General features: G+C 46.2%; 2 long non-coding RNA genes across 4 annotated transcripts; one reads left to right on the plus strand and one right to left on the minus strand.

Annotated features, from left to right (window-relative positions):
• Positions 1–521: 521 nt before the first annotated feature.
• On the minus strand, positions 522–13,617 carry LOC308663827. 3 transcript variants are annotated; one of them, XR_014025501.1, is made up of 5 exons: positions 12,628–13,617; positions 12,179–12,264; positions 10,095–10,177; positions 9,741–9,830; positions 522–629 (listed from the first exon to the last, which is right to left on the minus strand). It is a non-coding gene; the product is annotated as an uncharacterized lncRNA (long non-coding RNA). The 3 variants fall into 3 exon arrangements; XR_014025500.1 differs by lacking the exon at positions 12,179–12,264; XR_014025502.1 differs by lacking the exon at positions 12,179–12,264 and having other exon boundaries at positions 528–1,215.
• Positions 4,662–9,535, plus strand: LOC308663835. Its single transcript, XR_014025506.1, has 3 exons — positions 4,662–4,908; positions 5,077–5,129; positions 8,994–9,535. It is a non-coding gene; the product is annotated as an uncharacterized lncRNA (long non-coding RNA).
• Positions 13,618–25,885: the final 12,268 nt, after the last annotated feature.

The following is a 25,885-nucleotide window of genomic DNA, read 5'->3' on the forward strand; positions in this document are numbered from 1 at the left end:
TATCTTTTTTCTAAGACATTATCTTTTATGTAACTACTGATACTCCTCAAGTGTGCAGTTATGTTTGACTCCATAGGATGCTTATAGTAATTCTTCATTTATCTATTCACATACTAACATTTATGTCACTATCTTTTCTTATCAACTTAAGTATTTTGGTTATCAAGTTTCTAGTAGAAACATCATCTGCTATCTTTTGATCTGTCCCAATACTTTATATCTGGTCTAGATGGAGATATATTGAGGTCCAAATAGACTTTTGCACAATGACTTCTGAGGAACTAGTTTCTTGTTAACATGGTTGCCTTTAATACTTACCATAAGTGCCTTACCATTACTAGAAATATGCAGTACTCACTGTTCCAAGGACAGGACATTCCAGAAATATCAGAATATTCCATCCCCCCTTCCCCCCCCCCCGACACTGCTGGTCCAGTTTTTCCATGAATAAAAGGGTAGAAAGTACCAGATCACTAATGAAGCAGCCAAATCACAATGGTTCAGAAAAAATTAATACACGGTTTCTTGTAGGTAAAATAATTTGTATTTCCTTTGCCTTGGCATGTTCAAGTGAGGTAAGTGGGACAGCATCTTGCATTATGATCTGGAGGCTTTTGAACTTGTGGAATCTGAGGAGGCAAAAAAGGGTTTAATACACTTTTATCCCAAGCTTTCATATGGCCACCCAATTTAAATAAGGTGACTCTGGGTGTTATGCAACAAGGTAAACAACGGTGGGGGGGGGAAACAAAACAAAGCCATATCTCATTAAAGTAACCCAAATGTGCATAATCGTGAACTAACCAAATTGATCAAAACAACCAGCAGTGTTTTCCCCTTCAAAGACCTTTGAAAGGTCTTAACTATCTTTCAAAAGACCATCAGGGTCAGGGCCCACTGTGTATTGTGGGGCCTTTGGTATAAGGTCTGCCACAGGTAGGCTTCATCCCTGTCTTGCTGGCTCCTTTGTGTGCCAGAATGGGGCCTGGATGGCTAGATCAGAAGATGGTTAGTGTTTCTTTGAGAGATGTTCATCCTTTCCTGAAGAGAGCTCTTTTGATCCAGCTATGTTTAACAATTTTCAATATGGTGCTGGGATATATAAGGGTAAACTTACAAAACATTATTTTCAACCAGTCTGGTCATCAAAAAAGCCTATTGAGGTTCCTGGCCCATAGGGATGGGACATGAGAACTCCTTCGATAATATTCTGGGCTTGATTAGTTTAAAAAGTTTAAATAGGTTAAAAAGACCTGGAAAACTCCTTAAGGCCTTAGCCTGTCATATGATTGTTGGGATAATAATAATAATAATAATAAGAAGAAGAAGAAGAAGAAGAAGAAGAAGAAGAAGAAGAAGAAGAAGAAGAAGAATTTTAATTTAATTTAATTTAATAATATTTCTATACCGCCCTTCTCCCGAAGGACTCAGGGCGGTGAACAGGGCAAGAATAAAAATACAAAATTACAAAAGTTAAAACAAGATTAAATAGATGCCCATATATTAAAATACATCTTAAAAACCCAATAAAATAACAATAACAGACCCCCCCCAATCCCCTCATCAGGCCAGGCCAGCTTGTTCAAAAAAGTATGTTTTTAGCTCGCGGCGAAAGGAGCGAAGGTCGGGCACCGTCCGGAGCTCAACCGGTAGCTGATTCCATAGCTCCGGGGCGCCCACAGAGAAGGATCTCCCCCTGGGGGCCACCAGTCGGCATTCTCTGACCGGTGGCACCCTGAGGAGGCCCTCTCTGTGGGAACGCACAGGGCGGAGGGAAGTCGATGCCGGCAGCAGGTGTTCCCTCAGGTACTCCGGACCCCTGCCATGTAGGGCTTTGAACACCATTACTAGTACCTTGAATCTCACCCGGAAGGCAACTGGCAACCAATGCAGCTCACGGAGCAAAGGTGTAACGTGGGAGTATCGGGAGACTCCCAACACAACTCTCGCGGCTGCATTCTGTACCAGTTGGAGCTTCCGGGTGGTCCTCAAGGGCAGCCCCATGTAGAGAGTGTTGCAGTAGTCTAGTCGAGAGGTCACGAGCACATGAGTGACCGTGCATAGATCATCCCGGCTTAGATAGGGCCGCAACTGGCGCACCAGGCGAACCTGGGCGAACGCCCCCCTAGTCACAGCTCCTATGTGGTCTTCCAGGGTGAGCCGTGAATCTAGGAGGACTCCCAAGTTGCGAGCCCTATCTACGGGGGGTAATAGTTCACCCCCCATAGCAAGAGGTGGAATGTCCGAATAAACCCGGGATGAAGGTATGCAAAGCCACTCGGTCTTGTCGGGGTTGAGTTGAAGTCTGTTCCTCCCCATCCAGACCCGAACCGCCTCCAGGCAACGGGACATCACGTTGAGGGCATCACTGGGGTGGTTTGGGGTCGAAAGGAAAAGCTGGGTATCATCAGCATACTGATGATACCCAACTCCAAAACCACGAATGATCTCACCCAGCGGTTTCATATAGATGTTGAACAGGAGAGGCGAGAGGACCGACCCCTGAGGAACTCCACAAACGAGAGACCTCGCGGTCGACCTCTGCCCTCCTGCCAACACCGACTGCGAACGTCCCTGGAGATAGGAGGAGAACCACTGTAAGACTGTGCCTCCCACTCCCAATCCCCTGAGACGCTGCAGCAAGATACCATGGTCGATGGTATCGAAAGCCGCTGAGAGGTCTAATAGGACCAGAACAGAGGAATGCCCCCTGTCCCGAGCCCTCCAGAGATCATTCACCAGCGCGACCAATGCCGTCTCCGTGCTGTGCCCGGGCCTGAAACCCGATTGGTACGGGTCTAGATAATCCGCTTCATCCAGGACCAGAGGGAGCTGATGTGCCACCACACTCTCAACAACCTTCGCAAGAAAGCAAAGGTTGGAGACAGGACGAAAGTTGTTCAATACAGCTGGGTCCAAGGCAGGCTTCTTGAGGAGAGGCCTCACCACCGCCTCTTTCAAGACGGCGGGGAAGCTACCCTCACTCAGAGAAGCCGATATAACTGCCTGGAACCAGCTGCGTGTCCTCTCCCGGGCTGCATAGACCAGCCAGGAAGGGCACGGGTCCAATAAGCATGTGGTGGTGCTCAGCCTCCCCATGATCCTGTCCACTTCCTCCGGAGTCACAGAATCAAACTCCTCCCAGGTGATATCGACAAGACTGCCTGCGTCCTGCTCGACAGACTCTGCCCAGTCAGAGTCCAGACCGGTCCGAATCCGAGCGATTTTGTCCGACAGATGCAGGTTAAACTCCTCGGCACGACCCTGCAAGGGTTCCTCTCTCACCTCTTGATTCAGGAGGGAGCGAGTCACCCTAAACAGGGTGGCCGGGCGATTATCTGCAGATGCGATAAGGGTGGCGAAGTGGTTAGACCTCGCCTCCCTTATCGCAGCGAGATAAGACCTACTATAGGTTCTTAGTCGCAATCGGTCGGATTCGGATCGGCTGGATCTCCAACCGCTCTCTAGGCCCCGTCTCCGACGCTTCATCTCCCGGAGCTCCGCGGAGAACCATGGAGCTCGGCGGGATCTGCACTGGGTCAGGGGCTGCAGGGGTACAACTCGGTCAAGAGCCTCAGTGGCTGCCCTTTCCCAGGCTTCCACTAAGGCGTCTGCCAAGCTGTGAGCAAGGGAGGCAGGTGGGGACCCCAGCGCCGCCTGGAACCTCTGGGGATCCATTAAGCATCTGGGGCGGTACCATTTAATTGGTTCCACACACCCACGGCGGGGGGTGGCAAAGTGGAAGACCAGCCGCAGGAGATGATGATCGGTCCATGACAGGGGCATAGTAATTGGAGAGCCCCCACCAAGATCATCTAACCACCGTCCAGATAAGAAAACTAAGTCAAGGGTGTGGCCTCCCTCATGAGTCGGACCCGAAATTACTTGCGTCAGGTCCATGGCCGTCATGGAAGCCATGAACTCCCGAGCCAACTCAGATGATCCTCCCAGCGATGGTAGATTGAAGTCCCCCAAAACTATAAGTTTCGGGAACTCAATCACCAACCCAGAGAGGACATCGAGAAGCTCAGGCAGGGCTGCTGCTATGTGACTAGGCGAAAGGTACACCAGCAGCAAGCCCAACTGCGCACCAGGGCCGCATCTCAAAAAGAGAGACTCACACCCAACTATCTGGGGAACGGTGGCCTCCCGCGGACACAAGGTCTCCCTCATGACAACAGCCACACCCCCACCCCTACCCTGAGCCCGAGGCCGGTGTAGCACCCGGAAACCTGGTGGGCAAAGGTCAACCAGAGGAATCCCTCCCTCTGGGCCCAACCAAGTCTCCGTGATGCAAGCCAGGTCCGCCTGCTCACCCTCGACCAAGTCACGGACGAGAGGAGCTTTATTAGCGACAGACCTGGCATTCAAGTACACCAGCCGGAGCTCAGGAGGCTGCACATCCTCACTCCCGGAACCTCGGGGCGGAGCCAGAGGGTCGGAGTGCCCCACCGCTTGTAAGCAGTGGAGAGGCCTTCCCTGAGAACGATATGGCCCTCTGATCCTGCACCTGCTGCCATTCCCTAACGTCGTGGGAATAGGTATTCCCACGACCAGCCCTGGAGCCCCGGAGGCAACCGACCCCCGCTCCTCCCCCCCGCGATCTACCTTGGCACTGGCCTGAACAGAGGTTGTTGGACTGCCCCCCTTGTCCAAACAACCAAAAAGAGTACCCTCCCCCCTCCCTAGCCCCCTAAAAAATTTAGAAAGAAAACTAACCAGGGGCCTCCTATTAGGTTTCCGTCGAAGGCCCCTACCCGTGCCCAGCCAGAAGAAGAAGAAAAAGAAGAAGAAGAAGAAGAAGAAGAAGAAGAAGAAGAAGAAGAAGAAGAAGAAGTAGTTGGAAGGGACCTTGGAGGTCATCTAGTCCAACCCCCTGCTCAGGCAGGAAACCCTATACTATTTCAGGTAAATGGCTGGCCAGTCTCTTCTTAAAAACCTCCAGTGTTGGAGCATTCACCACTTCTGGAGGCAGGTTGTTCCACTGGTTAATTGTTCTAATTGTTCAATTTCTTACATTAATGGATATTGTATGTTCTTTGGGCTACAGTATTCCTTTTTCTGTTTTTGCTTTAGACCACCAGGGGCCTGGGAATTGGAACAATATATAAAATAAAGAATAAATACAGGTAATCCTTACAACAGTTCATTTAGTGACCGTTCAAAGTTACAACAGCCCTGAAAAAAAGAAATTTAGGATTATTATTCACACTTAGGATTGTTGCAGTATTCCCCCTGGTCACTTAATCAAAATTCAGACACTTGGCAACTGGCTCATATTTATGACAGTCACAGCATCCTGGGATCAGGTGATCACCTTTTGTAACTTCTGGCAAGTAAAGTCAATGAGGAAACCAGATTCATGGTTAGTAACTGTGTCACTCATTTAAAAAATGTTTCATTTAACAACAGAAATTTTGGGCTCAATTGTAAGTTGAGAACTACTTGTACTGCTAGGGGAAGCAATTATAATTATACCCCTACGTAATGAGCAGACTGCTGTGTGAAGTATGCTCTACCTTGAATGCATTTTGGAAATCATTTTCAGAGCAGTATGTTCCCTGATGCTCAAATTCATTAACCCTCCAGCCAAAACTTGACTGTAGCTCCCACCAGTCCACCTGGCAGCATAGTCAAGTACATCCACAGAGTGAGATACTTTACAACAGACATGTCAAACACAAGGCCCGGGGGCCGGATACGGCCCGTGAAGTGGTTTCATGTGGCCCTCGAAGCCATCCTGGAAACAGCGAGGGAACGGCCCCCACTGCCTTGGCCCTGGCCCAGAGACCCTCCTTCTGCCAGAGACCCTCAGATCTGTCCCACTCCTGCCCAGGCCCCCATAGGCACCCTTGATGCGAATGATGTAGAGCTGGTCATGCCCACCCAGTAGGCCATACGCACTCTAGCCACGCCCACCCAGTAGGCCACACCCACCCTGGCCATACCCACCCGGCCCCTTGAGGGCAACCACAATGCTGATGCGGCCCTCAATGAAATTGAGTTTGACACCCCTGCTTTACAATATATGTAATACTTGTTTTTCAAGTTGTTGAATCTCAAGGAATGTAGTATTTCTTCATTTTTCCTGATTAGGAGAAATAGGCACAAAAAAGTTAACACTGGAAAGTGAAGAAATCAATTTCCGCATTGTACTAAAGCAAAGTTAGATATTCCAAACCTACAGTAAAAAAAGTTTTAAGGGAAAAACCAGGAGGAACCAAGACTCAGAATCTGTATTTTGACACTTGAAATATTGTTTACGTAGTTTCAGTTTCTGATGTTAAAAGTATCATCCCTACCAATACTGCCATAGGCATCTTTGGGGGATTGAGGAAATATCACGATGCAAACTCTGCACTATGTACTGTACATGCACAAATACAAAAGGGCAGAGTTTGCATTATGATGTAACAGTACATATTTTGCCATTTTGGCATCATCAAATTTAGGAATGGATGCCCATGCTTCTGATTATTTTTTTTAGGTGTGGGGAGGATATATATACATAGACACATACATACATACACATACACAAACATACACATATATACATACACTTCTGTGAATAAATGTGTGTGTGTGTGTGTGTGTGTGTGTGTGTGTGTGTGTGTATACAGTATATAACATATAAATGAGTGGCATGGTGGCCTAGAGGTGGAGCTCTCACCACACAATCAGGAAGCTGTGAATTCAATCCTATGTATCGGCAGATATTTCCTTCTCTGGGTACAAAGAGAAAATATCTGCTGGGAGCTCCATGTAGGCGTCAGAAAGGGCAGCCAGCCAGTAAACACTCAGATCTCTTCAGTCAGCCAATACCACGCAGTAGTCACAACAGTGACAGCTCATATTTGTGTAATCTAAAATTTACACACACACACACACACACACACACACACACACACACACTGTATGTGTCTGTGAATTTTGTTTGCTTATTCCTAAGCATGTTGACCCGAGATGAAATAAACTTGAACTTGAATATCAATTTTTTAATAAAATTCATTGATTATAGAAAGCAAAATATATTCCTGTACTGAGGCAAACTTATCTAATGTTCATTTCCAAACATAAACTGATTTATTTTACATTATGGCTGATTGGAGTACCAGCTAAAAGGCTGTTTTACCATTTCCATTTCTTTTTTTCCCTAAATTTTCCATCTTCTTAGCTGGTCCTCATCTCTTTTACCTCTTGGGTACAAAATAAGCTTTAGCTCAGGGGAATAAGCAGCTCAGATGGCTGCTGTGCTCAGCCAAAGCCAAATGCAGCTGTTTTTCAAGATAAGGAAGAAAAAAAAGACCTGTGGAGCGCCAGTCAAAGGAACCAGTTGAATACAACAAACAAAATAGTGTATCTCATTTGCATAGTGGAAAAAAAACCTTGATGAACTGAGGCCATAAAACAAATGTTTTTATTTGATGTTTGAAAGTCTCTCTAAAGAGACTCTGTTTACAATGGAGGTGGCAGTGTCTGAAGGAAACAAGAAGGGCATAGGAAAATATTCCATCCTCAAGGGGCTGTGATTGGGACTACCATATCTGGGATGCAAATATCTGGATGGCCACTAGGTGGTAGTTAACATTTTAAGATTTTCTGTGTTTGTGCCGCTATTTAGAGATAATCCTGATATTTGGAGCCCGAATCAGGTAGCCTTGCACAAATACAGTTGCTGCAATGCATACAACCATGTTGGAAAAGTGTCCTGAGGTTGCCTGTACTTTAGCAAAATTTTCCCAAAGGTGCTTTTTCAAGAGGCAACTGGACTTTCTTGTTTTTCTTTAAAGACGTTTCACTTCTCATCCAAGAGGCTTCTTCAGCTTCAGCTTCTTGGATGAGAAGCGAAACGTCTTCAAAGAAAAACAAGGAAGTCCAATTGCCTCTTGAAAAAGTACCTTTAGGACAACCGTGACCTAGATGACTGAGAAACTCCATAGACATTTAGCAAGATTGGGGTATCCTGTTTCCAGCATCCCCATTTTTGGATTTCTACTAAACAGCACCACTTAGTGGCTCACAAGGGCAGTAGTCCCTGTGTCTCTACCTTCACTACATAACCATTCAAGAACGGTGAATAAATTGGGTTAGCTCTTTACTGACATAAAGGAAAGATTGATGAATTGAATGGTAAGGTTTAATTTCTTTAATAACCAAGTTTTATGTCTGTTATAAATATGTATAGTTAGAGTTGGATGGATGGCTGGATGGCTGGATGGCTGGATGGCTGGATGGATGGATAGATAGATAGAGAGATGATAGATAGATAGATAGATAGATAGATAGATAGATAGATAGATAGATAGTTTCCCGAAAGTAAAGCCTACTCCGAAAGTAAGCCTAGCTTGATTTTTGAGGGTGGGCCCAATATAAGCCCTACCCAAAAATAAGTCCTAGTTTTGGGGTGAGGCATGCGCTCTGCACCCACTTACTTTGCAGCCAGGCCTCTCCTCGCTGGCCCACTTCTTCTGTGGCATCTTCTGCAGCCAGGCCTGCATTTCTCAATCAAAGGCCTTTCCAGAAGGCCTCTGCAGCTGAGCACCGAGCTATGAATTCAATCCATAGCTCGGTTTTGCAAGACCTCTGCAGCCGAGAACCAAGCTATGGATTCAATTCATAGCTCGGTGCTCAGCTGCAGAAGCCTTTCGGAAAGGCCTGACTGCAAAATGCAGAGCGGAATGTAGCTACAGAATGAAGCTGCTTCTTCAGCTGCAGAAGAAGTAGACCAGCTGAGTGGGGCTGTCAGTGCCAAAGGTAAGACATCCCCTGAAAATAAGACCTGGTGCCTCTTTTGGAGGCAAAAAAAAAAGATCTGCTCTTACTTTCGGGGAAATGCAGTAGATAGATCTGAGCTTTTCAGCAACATGGTGGAACTAAGGTAACATACGACATACAACCGACAATTTTTGCTGGCATGGCAAGTTTCTAGTTGTTTTGGAACTGTTGGTGAGACCGTTAAAAGTCGTTGGCACTGTTTGAATTTGTTCTACCAGCAGCAAGATCTGACTGCTGGCCCAGTGATGGATTGTATTGCAAATCAGGGCTGTTTCCAGAGGAGGCAGAGGAGGAGAAGACCTGGAGCTTATGGAGCGAAGGAACTGGATGAGGCTGTCAGCAGGCCCAGAGGAAGAGAGAGAGGCTTTTGGAGGAGTTGGTGGCGGCGGCAGCAGCGTGCTCCACGGGCGAAAAGAAGCAAGGCCTCTTTAAGGAAAAGGTGGAAGAGTCAGGATCAGAAAAAGGAAAGAAGGCGAGGTTGTCAGAATACAAGCGAATTTGAGGGCTAATCCACATGGAGCCCCATTTCCATCTGTCCTGTGTGCCATCGTTCACTCCCTAGAGACTAAAATGGACAATGTGAAATTTGAGCGGGCCACAAACAAGAAGTATATATCGGAGGTGGTGACCCTTTGAGAGCTGTATGCAACGAAATTTCATTTTGATGTATGCCGATTGGTGTACATTCAAAGTGACAATAAAGTTATCATCATCATATTCCTGCAACATATGGAATGGAATGTTGCTCTGTTTGTTCTCTTTTTTATCTGTTATGGAAATAATCCTACTGGATCTTTTCCTGGATTTGATGAAGGCCCATGTGGGATAGCCACAAGTTCTGAGGGCTTCCTTGATACAGTATGTTTTAGTTCTTTTTCTTTTCCCTCTTTGCTGCTAGGTAAACCTTGAATAATTCACATGGAGAGAAAATGACAGACACAAGCTATATTTGATTTGTTTCTTACCTTCACTCAGGTCTATCTCTCAACCGTATCAATTTCAGGAACAGAAATAGAAATAGAGGAGAAATAAGAGGAGTACAGTTGTCCCACAACCTGAAACAGAGGAGAAATAAACAGTACAGTTGTCCCACAACCTGAAATTCTTTTTGGCTTTTAAATTAAAAAAGAGATTGTTCCATTTAGCTATTGAGGTACTATCCCCTCTTCTTTGCAGGATCAGAAATTGCTAAATTATTCACTAGGCTACTGTCACTGATTTTTCGTATCAAACTGCCTTCCTCCCCCCCCTAGCAGTTTGTAAAGTATTTATAAACAAGCACAGTATTACAATGGAAAAGAAAATTTTAAAGTACTTACAAATCAAAACAGTACTGCCGTCTTCAAGTGAACAGCAACAAAAGAAGCAACAGGGCAGCAATGAGTGATTCACTCCTTTAGTCCTCCATCCAGCAGCGATGAGGAAGAAAAAAAAAGAGAAAAACCTGATGCAAAGTTCCTGGATCTTGATTGCCCATGAGACCAGGGGCAAAAAAAATGCAGCAAACATATGGGCATCAGAAGTTGCCTGTCATAATGGCAGGTGACAAAGGACAGTCATGGGACTAAAAATGGCCACTGCTCTAGGAGTGATGGAATCCAGATCACATGGTTGCAGAGACTTCATGTTGGTTGCAATTTTGAACTCTTATCACATGCACGCTTTAGGGATGCATTTATAACTTCGAACAGGGCTGGGAGTGGGAGGCACTGTTTTACAGTGGTTCTCCTCCTACCTCCTGGGCCGCTCGCAGTCAGTGTTGACGGAAGGACAGAGGTCCACCCTGAGATCTCTCGTTTGTGGAGTCCCTCAGGGGTCGGTCCTCTCTCCCCTCCTGTTCAACATCTACATGAAGCCGCTGGGTGGTTTCGGGGTGGGGTATCACCAGTACGCTGATGATACCCAACTTTTTCTTTCCACCCCGATCCAGCCCAGTGATGCCCTCACCATGATGTCCCGTTGCCTGGAGGCAGTCCGGGTTTGGATGGGGAGAAACAGGCTTCATCTCAATCCTGACAAGACTGAGTGGCTGTTCATACCGGCATCTCGGGCTGACCAGCCTTCTCCATCATTAACAATAGGGGATGAGGTATTACCCCCCGTTGATAGGGCTCGCAACTTGGGCGTCCTCCTGGATTCACGGCTCAGTTTGGAAGATCATATAGGAGCCGTGACCAGGGCTTTTGCCCAGATTCACCGGGTGCACCAGTTGCGTCCCTATCTGGACCGAGATGCTCTATGTACAGTCACTCATGCGGTCGTGACCTCCCGGTTAGACTACTGCAATGCCCTCTACATGAGGCTGCCTTTCAGGACCACGCGAAGGCTTCAACTGGTGGAGAATTCAGCCGCGCGAGTTTTGATGGGAGCTTCCCGATACTCCCGTGTAACACCTCTTCTCCTTGAGCTACATTGGCTTCCGGTTGCCCTCCGGGTGAGATTCAAGGTGCTGGTAATGACCTATAAAGCCCTAAATGGCTTGGGTCCGGACTATCTAAGGGAACACCTGCTGCCGGCATCATCTTCCCATCGTCCTGTACGCCCCCACAGGGAGGGCCTTCTCAGGGTACCGCCGGTTAATGAATGCCGGCGGGTTATTCCCAGGGGAAGGGCGTTCTCTGTGAGTGCGCCTGCCCTATGGAACCAACTATCCACAGAACTTAGGACTGCCCCCGACCTTCGCTCATTTCGCTGGGACCTGAAAACTTGGCTCTTCGATCTGTTTGGTCCAGACTGTGGGGTTGTTAATTTAACTGGGTTTTAGATTTACTCTTGGGGCTTGAATTTAATTTAATTGTTTTAATTGTTTTTAATTTTTTGTATTCATGGTTTTAACTGCCCTGTAAACCGCCCTGAGTCCTACGGGAATAGGACGGTATACAAATCCAATAAAATAAAATAAATAAATAAATAAATGCCATTCAGGAGCTGTGGTGGCACAGTCATTAGAATGCACTATCTCTGCCCACTGCCAGGCGCTCAATCCTGAGCAGTTCAAGGTTGACTCAGCCTTCCATCCTTCTGAGGTCAGTAAAATGAGGACGCAGATTGTTGGGGACAATATGCCAACTCTGTAAACTGCTCAGAGAGTGCTGTATAGCACTATGAAAGGTATATAAGTCTAAGTGCTATTGATATTCATACCTTGAGGATTACCTGTAAACTGGCAGATGGAACATTGCAATGTAAGCCCTAGTCCTTCTGGGTGTACATGTACATGATAACATACCAAAGGGAGTAAGGTTTGCATTAGAATACTACTACTGCCATATTGCCACGGTTTACGCTCATACCACAGAAGCCACTTCTAGTCATGAGTTAGTAATTTACTTTTCAACTGCACTGGATCAACAAGTGGTTGGTAACACAAATCCCATGCTAGATGCAAAGAAGTAGGACGTACCAGATTAGAATTTCTCCGAGCAAATGCTCAGTTTGGGATCCTTACTGACACTACCATCTGCAAAGCCATGCTGTTTTCTTAGAAGCCTAAATCGAGAAGAAGGATACTTTTGCATTGGTGTTACTATGAATCAGGTATCCTAATTTTGGGCTGATAGGTACATTTAGAATTTTGAAAATTCTAAATGGGTTCTTTACTATACCATGTGGGACATAAACAAATATAAAGTGAGATTTACCAAAATCCTCCCTGTATTCCCATCTTGTAGGACTACCAGATCTAGACTAAAAACATTCGCTAGCACTGGAAGGCAGCAAAACACCACAGCAAAGTGTAGCTTTTTGCTCCCATCCAGTAGCCATCTGAAATTTGCAGCTGTGCACTGGCAAACCTACCACACTTCACCTTCCTCCCTCTCACAAGATGGATGCTCCTCTTCCCCTGCTTACCTTTATCCCCATTCAGGATAGGTAGACACTCAGGGCTTTTATCCTCTAAGAAAGTTCATGGAGCTCGTTTGGGTGCCAAAGCAGTTTGGGAAATAAGACGATCATAGAGACTTTCCTGCATTCCAGCTTCACATTGTTCTTGCCTCATATTCATAAATAAATATGTGGAAACTAGTTAGAAATTACGGAAATCGCGGTCACAGATCAGAGAGAGACGACCTGGTTTACACATTACATACTGCCTGGGTTCCCAAAGTGATCTTTTTTCTCATTGAATAGCTGGAATTTTATGTCATCAAGATTTAAGAATTCCTAAACAGATTTTTTTTCCCCGTAAGGGAAGCAGAAGCCTCCTTCAAACTAAGAATCAATTGGGGTGATAGTTAAGTGCTGGCCTACAAACCAGAAGACCATGAGCTCTAGGTCCTCCTTAGGCATGAAATCTGGCTGGGTGACTTTGGGCCAGTCACTGTCTCTCAGCTCAGCTCATCTCACTGGGTTGTTGTTGCGAAGAAAATAGGAGGAGGAAGGAGTACTAGATATGCTTGCCCCTTAAGTTACTATTAAAGTAATAAAAGTGGGATTAAAAATCTTATAAATAGATAACCCTCTCTTTGCCTTTCCAACTACCGTGGCTGAGAAAAACTAGGTTCAATCCTAACATGTAAAAAGTGAAGTCTCCCCAAAGTTGATTACAGATCTATTTTCTGAAATGTTGCCTGCATCTTTTTGGAGAAGTTAACTATAAATAGTACCAATTCTAATTGAGTTTGTGATGCAACCAGGAGGACTAGAAACAGGACTAAGTTGAACTGATTAAATGTGTCCAAAACACTATGATAGAAAACAAAACAAAGAATATAGAAGAACAATAGAAGAACAATGAGGTTTTTAAAATTGTTTTAGATTACTATTTTAGCTTGTTGTTGTTAGCTGCGAAGTCGTGTCCGACCCATTGCGACCCTATGGACAACGTTCCTCCAGGCCTTCCTGTCCTCTACCATCTTCTGGAGTCCATTTAAGCTCACGCCTACTGCTTCAGTGACTCCATCCAGCCACCTCATTCTCTGTCGTCCCCTTCTTCTATTGCCCTCAATCATTCCCAGCATTAGGCTCTTCTCCAGTGAGTCCTTTCTTCTCATTAGGTGGCCAAAGTATTTAAGTTTTAGCTTCAGGATCTGGCCTTCTAAAGAGCAGTCAGGGTTGATCTCCTCTAGGACTGACCGGTTTGATCGCCTTGCAGTCCAAGGGACTCGCAGGAGTCTTCTCCAGCACCAGAGTTCAAAGGCCTCAATTCTTTGACGCTCAGCCTTTTTTATGGACCAACTTTCACTGCCATACATTGCAACTGGGAAGACCATAGCCTTGACTATACACATTTTTCTTGACAGGGTGATGTCTCTGCTTTTTAGTGTGCTGTCTAGATTTGCCATGGCTTTCCTCCTGAGGAGCAAGCGTCTTTTAATTTCTTGGCTACAGTCCCCATCTGCAGTGATCTTGGAGCCCAGGAAAATAAAATCTGTCACTACCTCCATTTCTTCCCCATCTATTTGCCAGGAATTGAGAGGGCCGGATGCCATGATCTTGGTTTTCTTAATGTTTAGTTTCAACCCAGGTTTTGCACTCTCCTTCTTCACTCGCAACAAGAGGCTCTTTAGTTCCTCTTCACTTTCTGCCATTAGAGTGGTATCATCTGCATATCTTAGGTTGTTGATATTTCTTCCGGCAATCTTAATTCCAACTTTTGATTCATCTAGCCCTGCCTTTCTCATGATGTGCTCTGCATATAAGTTAAATAGGCAAGGCGATAGTATACAGCCTTGCCGGACCCCTTTCCCAATTTTGAACCAATCAGTGGTTCCGTGTCCAGTTCTCACTGTTGCTTCTTGGCCCACATATAGGTTTCTCAAGAGACAAATAAGATGGTCTGGTACGCCCATCTCTTTAAGGACTTGCCAGAGTTTGTTATGATCCACACAATCAAAGGCTTTAGCATAGTCAATGAAGCAGAAGTAGATGTTTTTCTGGAACTCTCTAGCTTTCTCCATGATCCAGCATATGTTGATCTCTAGTTCCTCTGCCTCTTCGAAATCCTGCCTGTACTTCTGGTAGTTCTCGATCCACATACTGCTGAAGTCTAGCTTGTAGGATTTTAAGCATAACTTTACCAGCATGAGAAATGAGTGCAATGGTGTGATAGTTTGAACATTATTTGGCACTGCCTTTCTTTGGAATTGGAATGTAAACTGATCTTTTCCAACCCTGTGGCCACTGTTGAGTTTTCCAAATTTGCTGGCAAATTGAGTGTAGCACTTTTACTGCATCGTCTTTTAAGATTTTGAATAGCTCAGCTGGAATACTGTCACCTCCACTAGCTATGTTGTTGATCAGCTTTTCTAAGGCCCACTTCACTTCACATTCTAGGATGTTTGGCTCGAGGTCAGTGACCACCTCATTGTGATTATCAGGGACGTTAAGCTCATTCTTGTATAGTTCATCTGTGTAATTTTGCCACCTCTTCTTAATCTCTTCTGCCTCTGTTAGGTCCCTGCCATTTTGGTCCTTTATCATGCCCATTTTTGCATTCTTGAAAAGATCTCTGGTCCTCCCTATTCTATTTTTTTCTTCCATTTCTTTGCACTGTTCATTTAAGAAGGCATTCTTATCTCTTCTAGCTATTCTCTGGAATTGTGCATTTAATTGGGCATATCTTTCTTTTTCTCCCTTGCCTTTCGCTTCCCTCCTTTCCTCAGCTATTTGCAAAGCTTCCTCAGACAGCCATTTTGCTGCCTTGCCTTGCCTCGCCTCGCCTCGCCTCGCCTCGCCTCGCCTCGCCTCGCCTCGCCTCGCCTCGCCTCGCCTCGCCTCGCCTCGCCTCGCCTCGCCTCGCCTCGCCTCGCCTCGCCTCGCCTCGCCTCGCCTCGCCTCGCCTCGCCTCGCCTCGCCTCGCCTCGCCTCGCCTCGCCTCGCCTCGCCTCGCCTCGCCTCGCCTGCAATGAACATCAGTTAGAGAAGATACAGCGGGTACTCTGGCAGCAAAGGAAAACAATGGTGGCAACAAAGGAAGGGGGGAAAAAGGCAGACTACACTTAAGAGATAAAGAGTGCCAAGATCAGAGAGTCAATGCCAAGTGGTGGCAGTGCCAGAATGGAACCACACAGGCAATGAGAACATCGGAAAAAAAATGAGATACAGCAGGTAAGCTGGCAGGAAGTGAAAGCAATGGCGGCACTAAAGTCAAGGAAGGGAATGAAAGCATCAGAGAGTTGTAGTGCCAGAAGCGAGGCACGCAGGCTCTCTGAAGATCAGAAAAAGATAAGATACGGCGGGTACGCTGGCAGCGAGTTAAAGCAATGGCGGCACCAAAGTCAAGGAAGGGAATGAAAGCATCAGAGAGTTGTCGTGCCAGAAGCGAGGCACGCAGGCTCTCTGAAGATCAGAAAAAGATAAGATACGGCGGGTACGCTGGCAGCGAGTTAAAACAATGGCGGCACCAAAGTCAAGGAAGGGAATGAAAGCATCAGAGAGTTGTAGTGCCAGAAGCGAGGCACGCAGGCTCTCTGAAGATCAGAAAAAGATAAGATACGGCGGGTACACTGGCGGCGAGTTAAAGCAATGGTGGCACCAAAGTCAAGGAAGGGAATGAAAGCATCAGAGAGTTGTAGTGCCAGAAGCGAGGCACGCAGGCTCTCTGAAGATCAGAAAAAGATAAGATACGGCGGGTACGCTGGCGGCGAGTTAAAGCAATGGCGGCACCAAAGTCAAGGAAGGGAATGAAAGCATCAGAGAGTTGTAGTGCCAGAAGCGAGGCACGCAGGCTCTCTGAAGATCAGAAAAAGATAAGATACGGCAGGTACGCTGGCAGTGAGTTAAAGCAATGGCGGCACCAAAGTCAAGGAAGGGAATGAAAGCATCAGAGAGTTGTCGTGCCAGAAGCGAGGCACGCAGGCTCTCTGAAGATCAGAAAAAGATACGGCAGGTACACTGGCGGCAAGTTAAAGCAATGGCGGCACCAAAATCAAGGAAGGGAATGAAAGAAAAAAAAAAACATTACACTTAAGGGTAGCTGTGCCAGCTTTCCATTCAAAAAAAGCCACCCCACCCATCACCCCACCCATTCTCTGCTCTGTTCTCCTCCATCTCAATCATTCTGGGCATGTGTCAAAGCTCTTTCCCGGGGTTCCTTCGTAGCAGCAGCTGCAGCAGCGTACAAGTAACTCCATCTGCGATGACGTAGGGGGGCCCCCCTTCCTTCATCTGGAAACATGCAGGTGCAATGTCTTCTGAGCAGGATGACTCCAGCTGAATATGTTTACTCTGCAAAAAAGGACAAAAAAGCTTAAGTAAAAAACAGTGCCCATTAAGAAATGTGACTCAGATCACCCGCTCCTTACCTGTAAACTCCAAGCTCTCACTGTCCCGCCACACAAAGGCAAACGTGGTCTTCTTGGTATCTCTCTTCTCCAAAAGGCAGGCTGATGAACGGTCTTTGCAGAAGGGCTCTACGTCCATCCATCGAGCTGGCTAATTCTAGAAAGAGGGAGAAACAGGTGGTTAAAGACTGCTTCTTGTCCCCAAAGAGTGCTAAATGCAAATCACTAAATTGCTTAATACAAAACAGCTACTGAAGTTGACCCTATCTATGCTCAGAAAAAAGAGTGTGAACTGAATAGGACCCAAAATATTGGAACAATTCTGCGTTTCACCAGCCACTAGCTTGCCGCAAAGCAACTCAACTACCTTGTCCTATCACTTTGTTTTGGATTTTGTTGCTAAAATGGCCCCTGGAGGTCTTTCTAAATCTCTCCTCTTTGCCCAACCCTCAGAGGATTTGAGAATAGGATAATCGTACATCTCTTTGACCGAGCTTCAATCTGAAACTTATTCCCAAAGCTTAATTTGAACTAATTTCAATGGCATAACATTGCTCCAATTTTCAATTGGTATTTTTTTTTATCATGGTAGGCACCTCGATGATTTAAAAAAACAAAAGTACTGGTGCTGCAGGCACAGTGATGGTTACATTTCTGTTTTTTTATGTTATAACTGTGGGCAGCAATTAACCTTAGCAATTTTAAAAGTTTAGGTTACATTGATTCCTATTGTTTAGTAGACTAAGGTTTAAGGTATAACCTATGTTTAGAGTTATTTCTAATTTCACATTTGTACGTTTCTAAGTTCCTTTATGTCTATCCAGCTTTTGTTTCTTCTACCATCTAAGTGCCTCAAAAAATACTAACAGGTAATCTATAAATAATACAATTCAAATTGCTCTTAAAATTACGCAAGAGAATCGTTCAGAAATCAAAAGCTCAGCAAAAGAGATGCGTTCCTACCTTGTCTCTAAATACCTGGAAAGTGGGGCCCACGAGCACCACCTGGCAGGCAAGCTAAAGGGCCCTTTGCAGTAGACTGCAAAACTCCGGACCTGGGCTGTGGGAAGACATTTCAAAAGGTCCATCCTGCTATTTCCCACCCAAACTGCAATATTTAGTGGAAATTGAGTATGTTTGGGAGCCAACTAAAAGCTACAACAGGCAGTGGGAAATACGGTTAGCCGCCTGTTACAGCTTTTAGTTGGCTCCCAAACATATTCAATTTCCATCCCCATCACTTTAAAAGGAAAAAGCCTGAACCTCAATAAAACTGGGAAAGAAAGACACCCCAAATTCCCCATTGACTACTTATCCGGTTTCCTGAGATCCAGCAGTGCTTCTTTCCCCAGAGCTGGCTCCAAAAGACTGAAGCGCTCTGCTCAGCCAGCAGCCTTTTATAGGACTGGCCTCACCCTTCTACCTGGGCCACACCCAATAGATCAGTGAAGGCACCTGCGACTGGGAGGAACTAGCAAAATTGCAAGCCAGACTCTGCAAAGACTCAAGTCTCCTGTTGCCTCCCTGACCCGCTTTTGATTCTGGTACATCTGAAGCAATTACCATTGAGGTGGTCTTGCCATCTCTGAGTGACCTACACGTGTACTGGCTGTTACCATTGACTTGCCTTGTCCGCCACTAAGTGAAACACGTCACTAAGTGAAACACATGTGTTGTCTGTTACCATTGAGTTGTTCTTGCCGCCTCCAAGTGACCTACACGTGCACTGGCTGTTACCATTGACTTGGCCTGTCCGCCGCTAAGTGAAACACGTCACTAAGTGAAACACATGTGTTGTCTGTTACCATTGAGTTGTTCTTGCCGCCTCCAAGTGACCTACACGTGCACTGGCTGTTACCATTGACTTGGTATGACCGTCGCTAAGTGAAACACATCACTAAGTGAAACACATGTGTTGTCTGTTACCATTGAGTTGTTCTTGCCATCTCTAAGTGACCTACACGTGCACTGGCTGTTACCATTGACTTGCCCTGTCCGCCACTAAGTGAAACACGTCACTAAGTGAAACACATGTGTTGTCTGTTACCATTGAGTTGTTCTTGCCCTCTCCGAGTGACCTACACATGCACTGGCTGTTACCATTGAATTGGCCTGTCCGCCACTAAGTGAAACACGTCACTAAGTGAAACACATGTGTTGTCTGTTACCATTGAGTTGTTCTTGCCGCCTCCAAGTGACCTACACGTGCACTGGCTGTTACCATTGACTTGGTATGACCGTCGCTAAGTGAAACACATCACTAAGTGAAACACATGTGTTGTCTGTTACCATTGAGTAGTTCTTGCCGCCTCCAAGTGACCTACACGTGCACTGGCTGTTACCATTGACTTGGTATGACCGTCGCTAAGTGAAACACGTCACTAAGTGAAACACATGTGTTGTCTGTTACCATTGAGTTGGTCTTGCCCCCTCCAAGTGACCTACACGTGCACTGGCTGTTACCATTGACTTGGTATGACCGTCGCTAAGTGAAACACGTCACTAAGTGAAACACATGTGTTGTCTGTTACCATTGAGTTGGTCTTGCCGCCTCCAAGTGACCTACACGTGCACTGGCTGTTACCATTGACTTGGTATGACCATCGCTAAGTGAAACACGTCACTAAGTGAAACACATGTGTTGTCTGTTACCATTGAGTTGGTCTTGCCGCCTCCAAGTGACCTACACGTGCACTGGCTGTTACCATTGACTTGGTATGACCGTCGCTAAGTGAAACACGTCACTAAGTGAAACACATGTGTTGTCTGTTACCAATGAGTTGGTCTTGCCGCCTCCAAGTGACCTACACGTGCACTGGCTGTTACCATTGACTTGGTATGACCGTCGCTAAGTGAAACACGTCACTAAGTGAAACACATGTGTTGTCTGTTACCATTGAGTTGTTCTTGCCGCCTCCAAGTGACCTACACGTGCACTGGCTGTTACCATTGACTTGGTATGACCGTCGCTAAGTGAAACACGTCACTAAGTGAAACACATGTGTTGTCTGTTACCATTGAGTTGTTCTTGCCGCCTCCAAGTGACCTACACGTGCACTGGCTGTTACCATTGACTTGGTATGACCGTCGCTAAGTGAAACACGTCACTAAGTGAAACACATGTGTTGTCTGTTACCAATGAGTTGGTCTTGCCGCCTCCAAGTGACCTACACGTGCACTGGCTGTTACCATTGACTTGGTATGACCGTCGCTAAGTGAAACACGTCACTAAGTGAAACACATGTGTTGTCTGTTACCATTGAGTTGGTCTTGCCGCCTCCAAGTGACCTACACGTGCACTGGCTGTTACCATTGACTTGGCCTGTCCGCCACTAAGTGAAACACGTCACTAAGTGAAACACATGTGTTGTCTGTTACCATTGAGTTGTTCTTGCCGCCTCCAAGTGACCTACACGTGCACTGGCTGTTACCATTGACTTGGTATGACCGTCGCTAAGTGAAACACGTCACTAAGTGAAACACATGTGTTGTCTGTTACCATTGAGTTGTTCTTGCCGCCTCCAAGTGACCTACACGTGCACTGGCTGTTACCATTGACTTGGTATGACCGTCGCTAAGTGAAACACATCACTAAGTGAAACACATGTGTTGTCTGTTACCATTGAGTAGTTCTTGCCGCCTCCAAGTGACCTACACGTGCACTGGCTGTTACCATTGACTTGGTATGACCGTCGCTAAGTGAAACACGTCACTAAGTGAAACACATGTGTTGTCTGTTACCATTGAGTTGGTCTTGCCCCCTCCAAGTGACCTACACGTGCACTGGCTGTTACCATTGACTTGGTATGACCGTCGCTAAGTGAAACACGTCACTAAGTGAAACACATGTGTTGTCTGTTACCATTGAGTTGGTCTTGCCGCCTCCAAGTGACCTACACGTGCACTGGCTGTTACCATTGACTTGGTATGACCGTCGCTAAGTGAAACACGTCACTAAGTGAAACACATGTGTTGTCTGTTACCATTGAGTTGGTCTTGCCGCCTCTAAGTGACCTACACGTGCACTGGCTGTTACCGTTGACTTGGTCTGACCATCACTAAGTGAAACACATCACTAAGTGAAATATGTGGGTTGTTTTTTTAATCCCATTTATATCCCGCCCTTCTCCAAAGACTCATGGAGGCTTACAATCTAAGAAGCACAAATCAATGTGCTTAGCAATGTGTTGGCTGTTACCATTGAGTTGGTCTTGCCATCTCTTGCGTGACCTACACCTGCACTGGCTGTTTCCATTGACTTGCCCTGTACCTCACTAAGTGAAACACATCACCAAGTGAAACACATGTGTTGTCTGTTACCATTGAGTTGGTCTTGCCGCCTCCAAGTGACCTACACGTGCACTGGCTGTTACCATTGACTTGGTCTGACCGTCACTAAGTGAAACATGTCACTAAGTGAAACACATGTGTTGTCTGTTACCATTGAGTTGGTCTTGCCACCTCCAAGTGACCTACACGTGCACTGGCTGTTACCATTGACTTGGCCTGTCCGCCACTAAGTGAAACACATCACTAAGTGAAACACATGTGTTGTCTGTTACCATTGAGTTGGTCTTGCCGCCTCCAAGTGACCTACACGTGCACTGGCTGTTACCATTGACTTGGTATGACCGTCGCTAAGTGAAACACGTCACTAAGTGAAACACATGTGTTGTCTGTTACCATTGAGTTGTTCTTGCCGCCTCCAAGTGACCTACACATGCACTGGCTGTTACCATTGACTTGGTATGACCGTCGCTAAGTGAAACACGTCACTAAGTGAAACACATGTGTTGTCTGTTACCATTGAGTTGGTCTTGCCGCCTCCAAGTGACCTACACGTGCACTGGCTGTTACCATTGACTTGCCCTGTCCGCCACTAAGTGAAACACGTCACTAAGTGAAACACATGTGTTGTCTGTTACCATTGAGTTGTTCTTGCCGCCTCCAAGTGACCTACACGTGCACTGGCTGTTACCATTGACTTGGCCTGTCCGCCACTAAGTGAAACACGTCACTAAGTGAAACACATGTGTTGTCTGTTACCATTGAGTTGTTCTTGCCGCCTCCAAGTGACCTACACGTGCACTGGCTGTTACCATTGACTTGGTATGACCGGCGCTAAGTGAAACACATCACTAAGTGAAACACATGTGTTGTCTGTTACCATTGAGTAGTTCTTGCCGCCTCCAAGTGACCTACACGTGCACTGGCTGTTACCATTGACTTGGTATGACCGTCGCTAAGTGAAACACGTCACTAAGTGAAACACATGTGTTGTCTGTTACCATTGAGTTGGTCTTGCCGCCTCCAAGTGACCTACACGTGCACTGGCTGTTACCATTGACTTGGTATGACCGTCGCTAAGTGAAACACATCACTAAGTGAAACACATGTGTTGTCTGTTACCATTGAGTTGATCTTGCCGCCTCCAAGTGACCTACACGTGCACTGGCTGTTACCATTGACTTGCCCTGTCCGCCACTAAGTGAAACACATCACTAAGTGAAACACATGTGTTGTCTGTTACCATTGAGTTGATCTTGCCGCCTCTAAGTGACCTACACGTGCACTGGCTGTTACCGTTGACTTGGTCTGACCGTCACTAAGTGAAACACATCACTAAGTGAAATATGTGGGTTGTTTTTTTAATCCCATTTATATCCCGCCCTTCTCCAAAGACTCATGGAGGCTTACAATCTAAGAAGCACAAATCAATGTGCTTAGCAATGTGTTGGCTGTTACCATTGAGTTGGTCTTGCCATCTCTTGCGTGACCTACACCTGCACTGGCTGTTTCCATTGACTTGCCCTGTCCGTCACTAAGTGAAACACATCACCAAGTGAAACACATGTGTTGTCTGTTACCATTGAGTTGGTCTTGCCGCCTCCAAGTGACCTACACGTGCACTGGCTGTTACCATTGACTTGGTCTGACCATCACTAAGTGAAACATGTCACTAAGTGAAACACATGTGTTGTCTGTTACCATTGAGTTGGTCTTGCCACCTCCAAGTGACCTACACGTGCACTGGCTGTTACCATTGACTTGGTATGACCGTCGCTAAGTGAAACACGTCACTAAGTGAAACACATGTGTTGTCTGTTACCAATGAGTTGGTCTTGCCGCCTCCAAGTGACCTACACGTGCACTGGCTGTTACCATTGACTTGGTATGACCGTCGCTAAGTGAAACACGTCACTAAGTGAAACACATGTGTTGTCTGTTACCATTGAGTTGGTCTTGCCGCCTCCAAGTGACCTACACGTGCACTGGCTGTTACCATTGACTTGGCCTGTCCGCCACTAAGTGAAACACGTCACTAAGTGAAACACATGTGTTGTCTGTTACCATTGAGTTGTTCTTGCCGCCTCCAAGTGACCTACACGTGCACTGGCTGTTACCATTGACTTGGTATGACCGTCGCTAAGTGAAACACGTCACTAAGTGAAACACATGTGTTGTCTGTTACCATTGAGTTGTTCTTGCCGCCTCCAAGTGACCTACACGTGCACTTGCTGTTACCATTGAATTGGTATGACCGTCGCTAAGTGAAACACATCACTAAGTGAAACACATGTGTTGTCTGTTACCATTGAGTAGTTCTTGTCGCCTCCAAGTGACCTACACGTGCACTGGCTGTTACCATTGACTTGGTATGACCGTCGCTAAGTGAAACACGTCACTAAGTGAAACACATGTGTTGTCTGTTACCATTGAGTTGGTCTTGCCCCCTCCAAGTGACCTACACGTGCACTGGCTGTTACCATTGACTTGGTATGACCGTCGCTAAGTGAAACACGTCACTAAGTGAAACACATGTGTTGTCTGTTACCATTGAGTTGGTCTTGCCGCCTCCAAGTGACCTACACGTGCACTGGCTGTTACCATTGACTTGGTATGACCGTCGCTAAGTGAAACACGTCACTAAGTGAAACACATGTGTTGTCTGTTACCATTGAGTTGGTCTTGCCGCCTCTAAGTGACCTACACGTGCACTGGCTGTTACCGTTGACTTGGTCTGACCATCACTAAGTGAAACACATCACTAAGTGAAATATGTGGGTTGTTTTTTTAATCCCATTTATATCCCGCCCTTCTCCAAAGACTCATGGAGGCTTACAATCTAAGAAGCACAAATCAATGTGCTTAGCAATGTGTTGGCTGTTACCATTGAGTTGGTCTTGCCATCTCTTGCGTGACCTACACCTGCACTGGCTGTTTCCATTGACTTGCCCTGTACCTCACTAAGTGAAACACATCACCAAGTGAAACACATGTGTTGTCTGTTACCATTGAGTTGGTCTTGCCGCCTCCAAGTGACCTACACGTGCACTGGCTGTTACCATTGACTTGGTCTGACCGTCACTAAGTGAAACATGTCACTAAGTGAAACACATGTGTTGTCTGTTACCATTGAGTTGGTCTTGCCACCTCCAAGTGACCTACACGTGCACTGGCTGTTACCATTGACTTGGCCTGTCCGCCACTAAGTGAAACACATCACTAAGTGAAACACATGTGTTGTCTGTTACCATTGAGTTGGTCTTGCCGCCTCCAAGTGACCTACACGTGCACTGGCTGTTACCATTGACTTGGTATGACCGTCGCTAAGTGAAACACGTCACTAAGTGAAACACATGTGTTGTCTGTTACCATTGAGTTGTTCTTGCCGCCTCCAAGTGACCTACACATGCACTGGCTGTTACCATTGACTTGGTATGACCGTCGCTAAGTGAAACACGTCACTAAGTGAAACACATGTGTTGTCTGTTACCATTGAGTTGGTCTTGCCGCCTCCAAGTGACCTACACGTGCACTGGCTGTTACCATTGACTTGCCCTGTCCGCCACTAAGTGAAACACGTCACTAAGTGAAACACATGTGTTGTCTGTTACCATTGAGTTGTTCTTGCCGCCTCCAAGTGACCTACACGTGCACTGGCTGTTACCATTGACTTGGCCTGTCCGCCACTAAGTGAAACACGTCACTAAGTGAAACACATGTGTTGTCTGTTACCATTGAGTTGTTCTTGCCGCCTCCAAGTGACCTACACGTGCACTGGCTGTTACCATTGACTTGGTATGACCGGCGCTAAGTGAAACACATCACTAAGTGAAACACATGTGTTGTCTGTTACCATTGAGTAGTTCTTGCCGCCTCCAAGTGACCTACACGTGCACTGGCTGTTACCATTGACTTGGTATGACCGTCGCTAAGTGAAACACGTCACTAAGTGAAACACATGTGTTGTCTGTTACCATTGAGTTGGTCTTGCCGCCTCCAAGTGACCTACACGTGCACTGGCTGTTACCATTGACTTGGTATGACCGTCGCTAAGTGAAACACATCACTAAGTGAAACACATGTGTTGTCTGTTACCATTGAGTTGATCTTGCCGCCTCCAAGTGACCTACACGTGCACTGGCTGTTACCATTGACTTGCCCTGTCCGCCACTAAGTGAAACACATCACTAAGTGAAACACATGTGTTGTCTGTTACCATTGAGTTGATCTTGCCGCCTCTAAGTGACCTACACGTGCACTGGCTGTTACCGTTGACTTGGTCTGACCGTCACTAAGTGAAACACATCACTAAGTGAAATATGTGGGTTTTTTTTTAATCCCATTTATATCCCGCCCTTCTCCAAAGACTCATGGAGGCTTACAATCTAAGAAGCACAAATCAATGTGCTTAGCAATGTGTTGGCTGTTACCATTGAGTTGGTCTTGCCATCTCTTGCGTGACCTACACCTGCACTGGCTGTTTCCATTGACTTGCCCTGTCCGTCACTAAGTGAAACACATCACCAAGTGAAACACATGTGTTGTCTGTTACCATTGAGTTGGTCTTGCCGCCTCCAAGTGACCTACACGTGCACTGG

The sequence above is a fragment of the Vipera berus genome, assembly GCF_964194415.1.
Source record: "Vipera berus genome assembly, chromosome: 1".
NCBI classification, from domain to species: Eukaryota; Metazoa; Chordata; class Lepidosauria; order Squamata; family Viperidae; genus Vipera; species Vipera berus.